General features: G+C 39.2%; 1 long non-coding RNA gene across 2 annotated transcripts in view; it reads left to right on the top strand.

The window, feature by feature from the left end:
• The window catches only part of LOC120304672, a 51898-nt gene that overhangs the window by 2113 nt on the left and 40831 nt on the right, over window positions 1-8954 (top strand). The window lies entirely within an intron of this gene.

Here is an 8954-nt window from a genome sequence, read left to right as displayed (position 1 = left end):
CTGCGTTCAAACGTAGAACAGCATAGTTCTCTAGGCGTAAGTAAAGGAGTTAGCGCTATCACTTGTTTGCTAATCGGAATTGTGCTGTTTCCACATTAAAAGGCAATATGCAATTCTATATCACATTTTGTTCGCTCAAATTGTTAAAAAACGCCATCCAATACTTTTCGCCCTCTAGTTAGCCTGGCGCAAGCGCAGTGCCAAGTGCTCTGCGCAGCTGTGGGACCACGTGGGCGTTTGTTGCTGATCCGGCACGTGGCCTCAGGCAGCCTCCGCGTGACTATGACAGCAGGAACCGTTTAGCGCGAGGCTTCTTTCGTTGTAATCCTGACTGACGGGAGTCCTCTCGCGCCCCCCCTCCCGTTTGGGTTTACTTCGTGAGATCGCGAACGGCTGTTGGTGCCGTCGTGGCAAGTTTTAGGGCAGAGGTGAGGGGCCCCAGTTAGTAGAACAAACAGGAGGGAGAGCAAGTGAAGCAAAGCTGGCTTGTTACCTTTGGAAAAAAGCCAAGGGGCAGTAGTGTCTCCCCAGCTTCGGGTTTCGAGTTAGCAACCTAATCATAAACTCTTCCAGCGGATGCATTTATATAGCTTGGAGGTAAAATCCCTCTGGAGTTGAGCTCTGCTTCTTGTGACTTGGTAGATGTGAGTATTCCCAAAGAGACCGCACTGGAATTACTATATTCAAGGAGGTTTACATGAAATCCAAGAACTAAAGCAAAATGAAAATTAGGAAGCCAATAGCCAAAAGAATTTTAGATAGACAGATAACCTTTATTACCATTTTTTCCTGTGGGCACAATGTCACATTAAAAATGAAATTTAGTTGCTTCCTCTCAAAGTGTACACATACATAACACATTTAAAACATACTATATACAACATATGTATAGACCTATACCCTTACATATAAGTAACATATAAATATTCACTGTCCATCTTGAATACATAAGGGAAGGAGGAAGCTTTAGACTTCATAAGGTTAATACTGTATGGAACAAAGCTGAGACTGAATCTGAATGTTCTGCTTCGGATACCACTGAACCTCCTCCCAGAAGGTAACAAGGAAGAGGATGTGTGGTGTCCCAGACAATCTTGCGGACCCTGTTCAAGCAATGCTTACATGCTATGTCCTGGATGGAAGGGAGGGAACTGCCATCTTCACCACTCTGCACTGCCTTCCTGTCTGAAGCAATTGCCATTTAAAAACAAGCCTTATATATAGAAATGTTCAAATAGAACTGCGTATTTTCCCCTAGCTATGTAATACTTCATTGCTTAATCCCCACCACTGAGTTGGTGTTCTTTTTTCAAGTCTCCCATGTATTTGTAATTGCCAGATTTGGTCTGTTTTTCATGGTTTGAAAACTCTCATATGTGTCAGCCTGGAAGTGATTTGCCATTGCCTTTTTTAAGGATGGTTTTTTGATAGTTTCCCATTCATTAGTCAGGTTGCCTGCTGTTTAAATGTTTCTGGATTAGCCAAAATTACCAAAATGCTGCTTAGCCCGCCCCCCCCCAAGACTTACAAAAATAAATTGGAATGAAGTTTAATATGTGAGGTAAATGCATCTGGGTTTTACCAGGCTTTGAAGCATGTTTTATCATGCCTATTAGCTCAGATCCAAAAAGTTATATCTAGAGTAGACCCATTGAATCCAGTCCAATTCAGATAATAACTAATCTGTAATTGGTTTCAGGAGCTGTATTATATACAAGAGTGGTGGCGAATCTATGGCACAGGTGCCAGAGGCAGCACTCGGAGCCCTCTCTGGGCACACGTGCCGTTGCCCCAGCCTTACCTCCTCCCGCGCCCCCTCCTCACCCTGGAGGAGAGTCACCCCTGAGCGTGGCCCATGTGGAGCAGCGCAGCCAAGGACATGGCAGCCAGGCAGCGTAGTCAAGACTCTGCCCTCATGGCCCAACACGCACAGTTGATGCTGCAGAGCGCGGGCAGAAGGCGTGGCTGCCATGGTGCTGCTGGGCTGGAGGCGGTGAGTGACCCTGCAGGCAGGCAGGGCGGGGCAGGAGGCAGGGCAGGGGCGGGGCCAGTTTTTGGGCACTCGATCTCTAAAAGGTTCGCCATCACTGATATACAATATGTTGAAATCCAAATTAATTTTGTTACCACCTAAATGAAAATGATGAAGCCATTGAATACTATGGACATGCCTGTCCAGCAGGCATAATGTTGCAATGGCTATACTACATGATTCTACAGATTCTCATGATTTGTCACTGGCCAGATTGGCCAAATTTATCATGAAACACAGGTTTCCACAATGCATGATAAGCATGATTAATAATTTCTTATTATTAAGCTTCAAATGTGTACATGGCATTTGTTCCAGTATCTAGTCTTTATAACAGTCACAAACCACAAAAAAATGTACATAACATATTACAAATTATTTAGAATAGTTTCCTTATAACGTTCCTCTCCTCAAAAGAATCCTTCTGCCTTTTATTTAAAGATTGAATAAAGTATTTAGATAAATCCATGTTTATGTAACATTCGCTTTTACTTTGAAATATTAGTTTAAATTTGAAGATTGCTATAAGATCAACAAGAAATATGAAGTTTTACTGGAAGCCTTCAGAAGTTGTGCTTTTTCCTTCTGAAATCCTCTTTTTCATTTTTGTAAATAGTTATAGGTCAGAATATTCATATAGTCTGTTAAAGAACATTTTCTACTTGCAAAAATATTATTTTTCATTGTTGATGGCAGTCATTCAGTTTAAATGTGATAGTGTTAATTATATATTTACTGTAGCTTGAAGGTATACATTCTTACAGTTAGCTATTACTTGGCTTAATCAAGATTGATATGTTTAAATTATTGAAGTGTGAAATATTTGATATTATTTGCTTAAGTCAAAAATTTATCTATTTGCAAGCAGTTAAGGAAATGTCATTGATGCTGCCATTATCCAGAAATCATAATCAGACATGGTGAGCTCATCTCTGAGATTTCTTCCTTCAGTTCCTGCTTCATTTATTTTATTTGTTAAAAATAAAATGTAATTACCCACCTTTCCTTTAGGAGCTGGAGATGTCCTGCAATATTTTTCCTTAAGAACAAGCCTATAAGGTAGATTTATCTGGGAGAGTAAGAAATGCACAGAGATGGGAGTAAACACTTATGATATTAGGCAAATCTGTTGGCAGCTTATTTCATAAATAACAACTCAGTCCAGGTGGCAATATATATTTGAAAGAAGCATTTGAGATCATTCAAAGAGATTCCACCTAAGTGAACTGTTTGACATAGGCTTGGAAGTTTTTCTTGCAGCTTCCAAGAGTCTACAGCAGACATGTCAAACTCGTGACATCACGTGACATTGCACAATGTATCGGGACTGTTTTGCCATTCCTGGCAATGGGGTAGGCGCGGCTTCCGCGTGATGTATCTAGCCCGCAGGCTGGCAGTTTGACACCCCTGGTCTACAGTTATCTGAGATTAGCATTAATGATAGTTTACTGAAATCTGTACTTCCCACTTTCTTAATTTGGTTCAGGTGTGTTGGCTTGATCACCCAGTGAATATCTAAGATGATGGGTAAATGTAACTTGAGTCTCCCAAGTCCTAGCCTGAGCCTTAACCATTATACCACCATGAAGGCCTACAACTGCATTTCTCAATGCAATGGTGACATATTTTTTTGCCTTCACAAGTTGCATAATCTAAATTCCAGGCAATGGATCTTCTTGACTTATATACTATTTTTCTAGCCAATCATTGTTTAAATTGTATTTCTCAAACTCCACCATAAAGAGAGGTAAATTATTTGCAAGGACAACAGGTGAAGAAATGGAAAGATGATCATTCAGGTTGGAAGAATAAACAACAGTACTAGTTTGCTTAAGTAGCCAAGAAATTCCTAGACTGCAAGGCAATAGGCTGAGGTAAAAAAATTAGTATAGGATTGCCAGTCCTAAAATGGAGATATTTATTCTATTCCTAGGAGGAGCTGCTCTGACCATGATATTAACTGATACAGAACAGAATCATAGGGCTAGAGGTCTTCTAGTCCAACCCTCTGCTCAAGGCAGGAGACCTTATATCATTTTAGTCAAATGGTTGTCCAGTCTGTTTTTGAAAACCTCCAGTAATGGAGCACCCACAACTCTGGGAGGCAAGCTATTCCATTAATTGTTCTCACTATCAAAAAATATCTCCTTCTAGGTTGGATCTCTCTTTAACAAACTTCCACCCATTACTTCTTTTCCTGCCCTCTGGTGCTTCAGAGAATATGTCAATTTCCTCTTCTCTATGACATCCCCTCAAGTGCTGGAAGACAGTTATCATGCCCCTTCTAATCCTTCTTATCAATAGGCTTGACATACCTAGCTCCCTCAACTGTTCATCATGATTTAGCTCCATGGTTTAGTCCAACCCTCCGGCCTGTGTGCTTCTTTCCATGTAAATGTAGTTCCATCCAGGACTACAAGTTGGGTGCAGTTGGTCAAACAGTCTTGTGGTGGTACTGTCTATCCCCATCTTACCAAGAAGTATGCTACATCAAATGTCTTACTGAAGTCAAGTGCACTCTGCCCATAGCATTTCTCTGATACATTAATTTAGTCACTTTATCAAAGAAGCCAATAAGGTTGGCCTAGCATGATCTGTTTTTAAGAACTGATGCTGACTCCAAAGGACTTTCTATCCTTGCCTGCATCGGAATGCTGCCCCATGCCTACTACTTTTTTGCTCTAAGGATTCTGCTAATTTTCCTAAGGAGGGAAAGAGGAGGCCTTATGTGTAATTGAATATGTGGTAGAGACAGTATTGGTAAAAGGAGTTATTCTTTTTATTTATTCAGATTATTAATTATTATAAGAGATGACTTGTGAATAGTGTTCCTTCATCACGAACAAGTCAAGGCAGTACTAAATCACATTGTCCAGTAATAGAGGCAAATTTATCCGATGACCTTGGCAACAATAGTCATTATTTCTAGGTTTGCCAACCACAACACATTTCTGTGGGGGCTAGCTTTAAAGGTGACTCGGAAATTGGAAATTTTAATTGGTAGAATGCATTTAGCTGCTTATCGGTGAGAACCCATCACATTACACATGTATTGTAGGTTATACACTGGCTGCATCTATGCTTTCAAATGCAGTTCAAAATGCTGGTTATGGTTACCTATTGGATGGTTTTCTTGTGCAGAATCTGTCTTTTATGTGCACTCAGCTCAGAAAGGATGCTTTGGATCCCTGGTCTTTGATAGGTGAGATCAGGGGCAGGAATTCTCTGTCCAGCAATCCCTGGTAAAAATAGTACTTTATCATCATGCCTTTGCTGGTTCCTTTTTAGTAATTTTTTTAATATTTACCATAGCATAATGGATATATTGTATATTATAAATAAATACAATATTTTACTATAATAAAACTAATGTTAATTTTAATTGTTTTAATTCAATTCTTTTTTTTTTTAATTTTAGAGGTTGCTTTCTTGTGATCCTTATGAAAGCTACCAGGAGTGTATTGAATGAGACAGGGTACAAGTTAGCAAATAGATAAATAATAAACATAACTCTACTGAAGGAACTCAGAAGATAAAAGAGCTTTGACAAAACATTTTTCTTAATACACCTAGAATAATTTGTTGAACTATCTGAGATTTTGTGTAAAATAGGAGATAATTGCTAACCTAAAATCCTAGCTGCGTTTTAGATTACGGTAATTGTATGTATTGAAGACCTTTTAGGACTTTTTAAAAGAAATATCATGGATATGCAGAATAGGTGTGATTTTCATTAGGAGTACTATATAAAGAGTGGCTTAATCCATTTTTCCATAATTCCTAATTAACTATATTGACAGTGCTGGCTGAAAATTCTAGAAGTTACTATAATTGGAAGAAATCAGTTTAGTAAAAGTTGATTTCCTGATTAAATGAAACCCACTGCGCAAAGTTTTTATTTTGTATTACTATTGTAATATGCCTATGCCCAGAGAATAGTTTTTTTGTAATTTTAAACTGTTATATTACTAATAGACTGAAGATTGATTCCACTGAAATATGATAGGTTTGATGCATTTGTTGTATTGCTTTTCCTCATGGGAAGAAAAAAATACTGTTTTTTTCTTTAACCACTGTGTGTCAGTATTGTTCTATATAGGATAGTAACTGCTACATTTTCAAATAATTTGTGGTTTAGCCCAGTCTTGAAATAAATGAGAGCAATGGATTACGCAAACATCACCAACAAAGGAGACCAGGGATCCAAGTTTTATAATACTGTGAAAGGAGGAAATGAACTATCCTGTTAGAAAACTGTTTGTTAATCTCGGTCAGTCAGATAGTTTTCATATAGCTTACAACACTATATAGTTTATTTGTCATATTTAAATTCTGCCTCCCTTCCAGGGAGCTTAAGGCAATATGTGAATTTCCCTTGTGTGTTTTTGTCACCATAACAACTCTGAGTGTAGATCCAAATGAAAGATAGAGGCTGGCTCAAAGCCACCAAGTGAGCTAGGCATCTGAGTGAAGATTTAAATGCTATTCAATTCTAGTCCTAGTCATCTGATATTCTGAGGTAACAGCACAATAGCTCTCGCAATGCCTGAAGAACAAATTGGCCAACTGTTACATCTTCTACATACTACTAAAATTCTGTTCATTATCATTAAATAGGCAAAACAGTGCATTATAGAGCAACATTTTTTGAATCAATTTTTGAATTCTGTAATTTGAATACAGAATGCATCCAAAATCTGGGACCCTGACTCCCAAGGAAATGAAATTTGGGAAAGTTATAGTTACTTCAATCTGCTACTGTGATTCGGATGCTGTTGTGGTCACTTGATGGTCATTTGGAACATTCTGTGAGTTTCCGTCATTCTTGCAATCCTTTGCTCCTTCCCCCACCTAGAACCAAGGTACTGACTCATCATGTGATTCTTAAAGAGTGACCTTAAGGTACACAAAGAAAAGTCTGGATATTTTTATTGCTTTACATGTCTCTTCTCTGGCATACAAACATGCACATGTATATATATCCCATCTTTGTTAGGCCCTCAAGGCACATACATAGTGCTCCATCTGCCTGTATTTCTTCATAGCAACCTTGTGAGATAGGTTGGCCACCAAGTTAGTGCTATGGTTGCAGATGGAATAGAAACTGGATCTCTTTGGTGTCAGTCAAATACATTAGCCACTATACCTTAATCCTTATCCATATTGTTTCACTTTTCAACTATTTCCTACTCTGAAACTGAGTTTGGACTGGCCCCTCCTTAAGCCACTGGAGATCAGGTAGACTGTCCTGCTGTCCTCTCATGTGATTCTCTCTAATGACTAGAACTCATTGGAGAAGCTGGAAGGGATTAAACATTTCTGAAATGAGAACGGCAATGTACCATTTTATTTTTTGTAGTAAAAATAAATTAAAATATCATCAGTATAATAATGCCATGTGGAAAGAAAGGGTCATGGTCAAGAGATGACATCAAATGTCAGGATATGATAAGGAAGAGAATGAAGAAACAGAGGATGAAAGGACTGCATGTTTCCAGAATAACAAGGAAAGGTCCAGAATAAAGATGCTCCCTGCCACCTTGCACAAAGAAATCAATGAGGAAGCTTGTTGGAAGTTAGAAGTTACTCCTCCCACTGATTTTTTGTCCACTAATAGGCAGGTTGTGGGTTGTCTAGTAACATAATAAATGGATTCAGACCTGACATTTAAAATATTCAGCTGACATTTCAGTCCTCCAAGGTACATTGCTTTAACTTAAGCTCATAATTTAGAAAATATAGAAGAGTCCTTCAACACTGAAATCAACAAAAGCCAGGATTAAAATGCATAATGGGAAAAGAACAAAATCCTAGTGTTCTTGGACATCCTTATCAAACAACAAGAACTACTACTACTAGGAGCCATGATGACATAGCAGTTATAATGCAGTAATGCAGGCTAACTCTGTCCACAGCCAGGTGTTTGATCCCGACCAGCACAAGGTTGACTCAGCTTTCCATCTGAGGTCTGTAAAATGGGGGCTTTTCATGTTCTCCCAAATTGTTTTTGAAACCTAGTATTTTTTCTAAAACTTTGTTTTAATTTCCCAGGCCGTACCATTTTGATACATATTGTATCTGATCTTAGTTTCATGCCTACTATTCCAATCATGCTTCTTTTGGGGTTGAGTGACAGCTGAGATATTGAGCAATGTAGATTGATTTTTCTGGACACTAGACATTAGTAGCAATAGCAATAGCACTTAAACTTATATAACACTCCATAGCACTTTACAGCACTCTCTGAGCAGTTTACAAATGTCATCATATTGCCTCAAAAACAATTTGGGAGAACATGAAAAGCCCCTCTTTATTCTTTATAAATAATAAATAATGCATTATCTATCTATCTATCTATCTATCTATCTATCTATCTATCCATCCATCCATCCATCCATCCATCCATCCATCCATCCAGGTAATCCCCGAGTTACAAGCATTCACTTAACGCTCGTTCAAAGTTATATGATGGGCACCCAAGTGCCCTCTAGTGCTTACAAGCAAGTCCCGAAATTATGAATGTTGCTGCACCACGGCAGTCATTTGCCCTTACAAGCAACCGCAGTGGCACTGCAACATTCACCTCTTCCCCACCCCCACCCGGGTCTCCTAGGTACCAGGCCTTCAATACTCACCCTGCAAAGATTGAGATCCTTCACTTTGTTGGCTGTTCCAGGTCTTCGGTGTGTTCACAGAAAATAGAGGCTTAAAGTAACGCAAGATCACGCGAGATCAGTGGGGTGAGATCTCACGCTACTGATCTTGCGTGATCTCATGGTATTTTAGGCCTTTGTTCTCTGCAACAGAGAATGGAACTGAAGCCGGGGGATGCTTCCACGTTCCTCTGGAGGCTGGATCGGGGTATCAGAGGCCTTTTCCAAGCCTCTGCCACCCGGATCTGAGGCTTTCTGCTCCCCCCCCC

The sequence above is a fragment of the Crotalus tigris genome, unplaced genomic scaffold (genome assembly GCF_016545835.1).
Source record: "Crotalus tigris isolate CLP2741 ecotype Arizona unplaced genomic scaffold, ASM1654583v1 scf7180000017644.4837335, whole genome shotgun sequence".
Classification (NCBI taxonomy): domain Eukaryota; kingdom Metazoa; phylum Chordata; class Lepidosauria; order Squamata; family Viperidae; genus Crotalus; species Crotalus tigris.
This window is presented reverse-complemented; position numbering and strand designations above follow the sequence as displayed.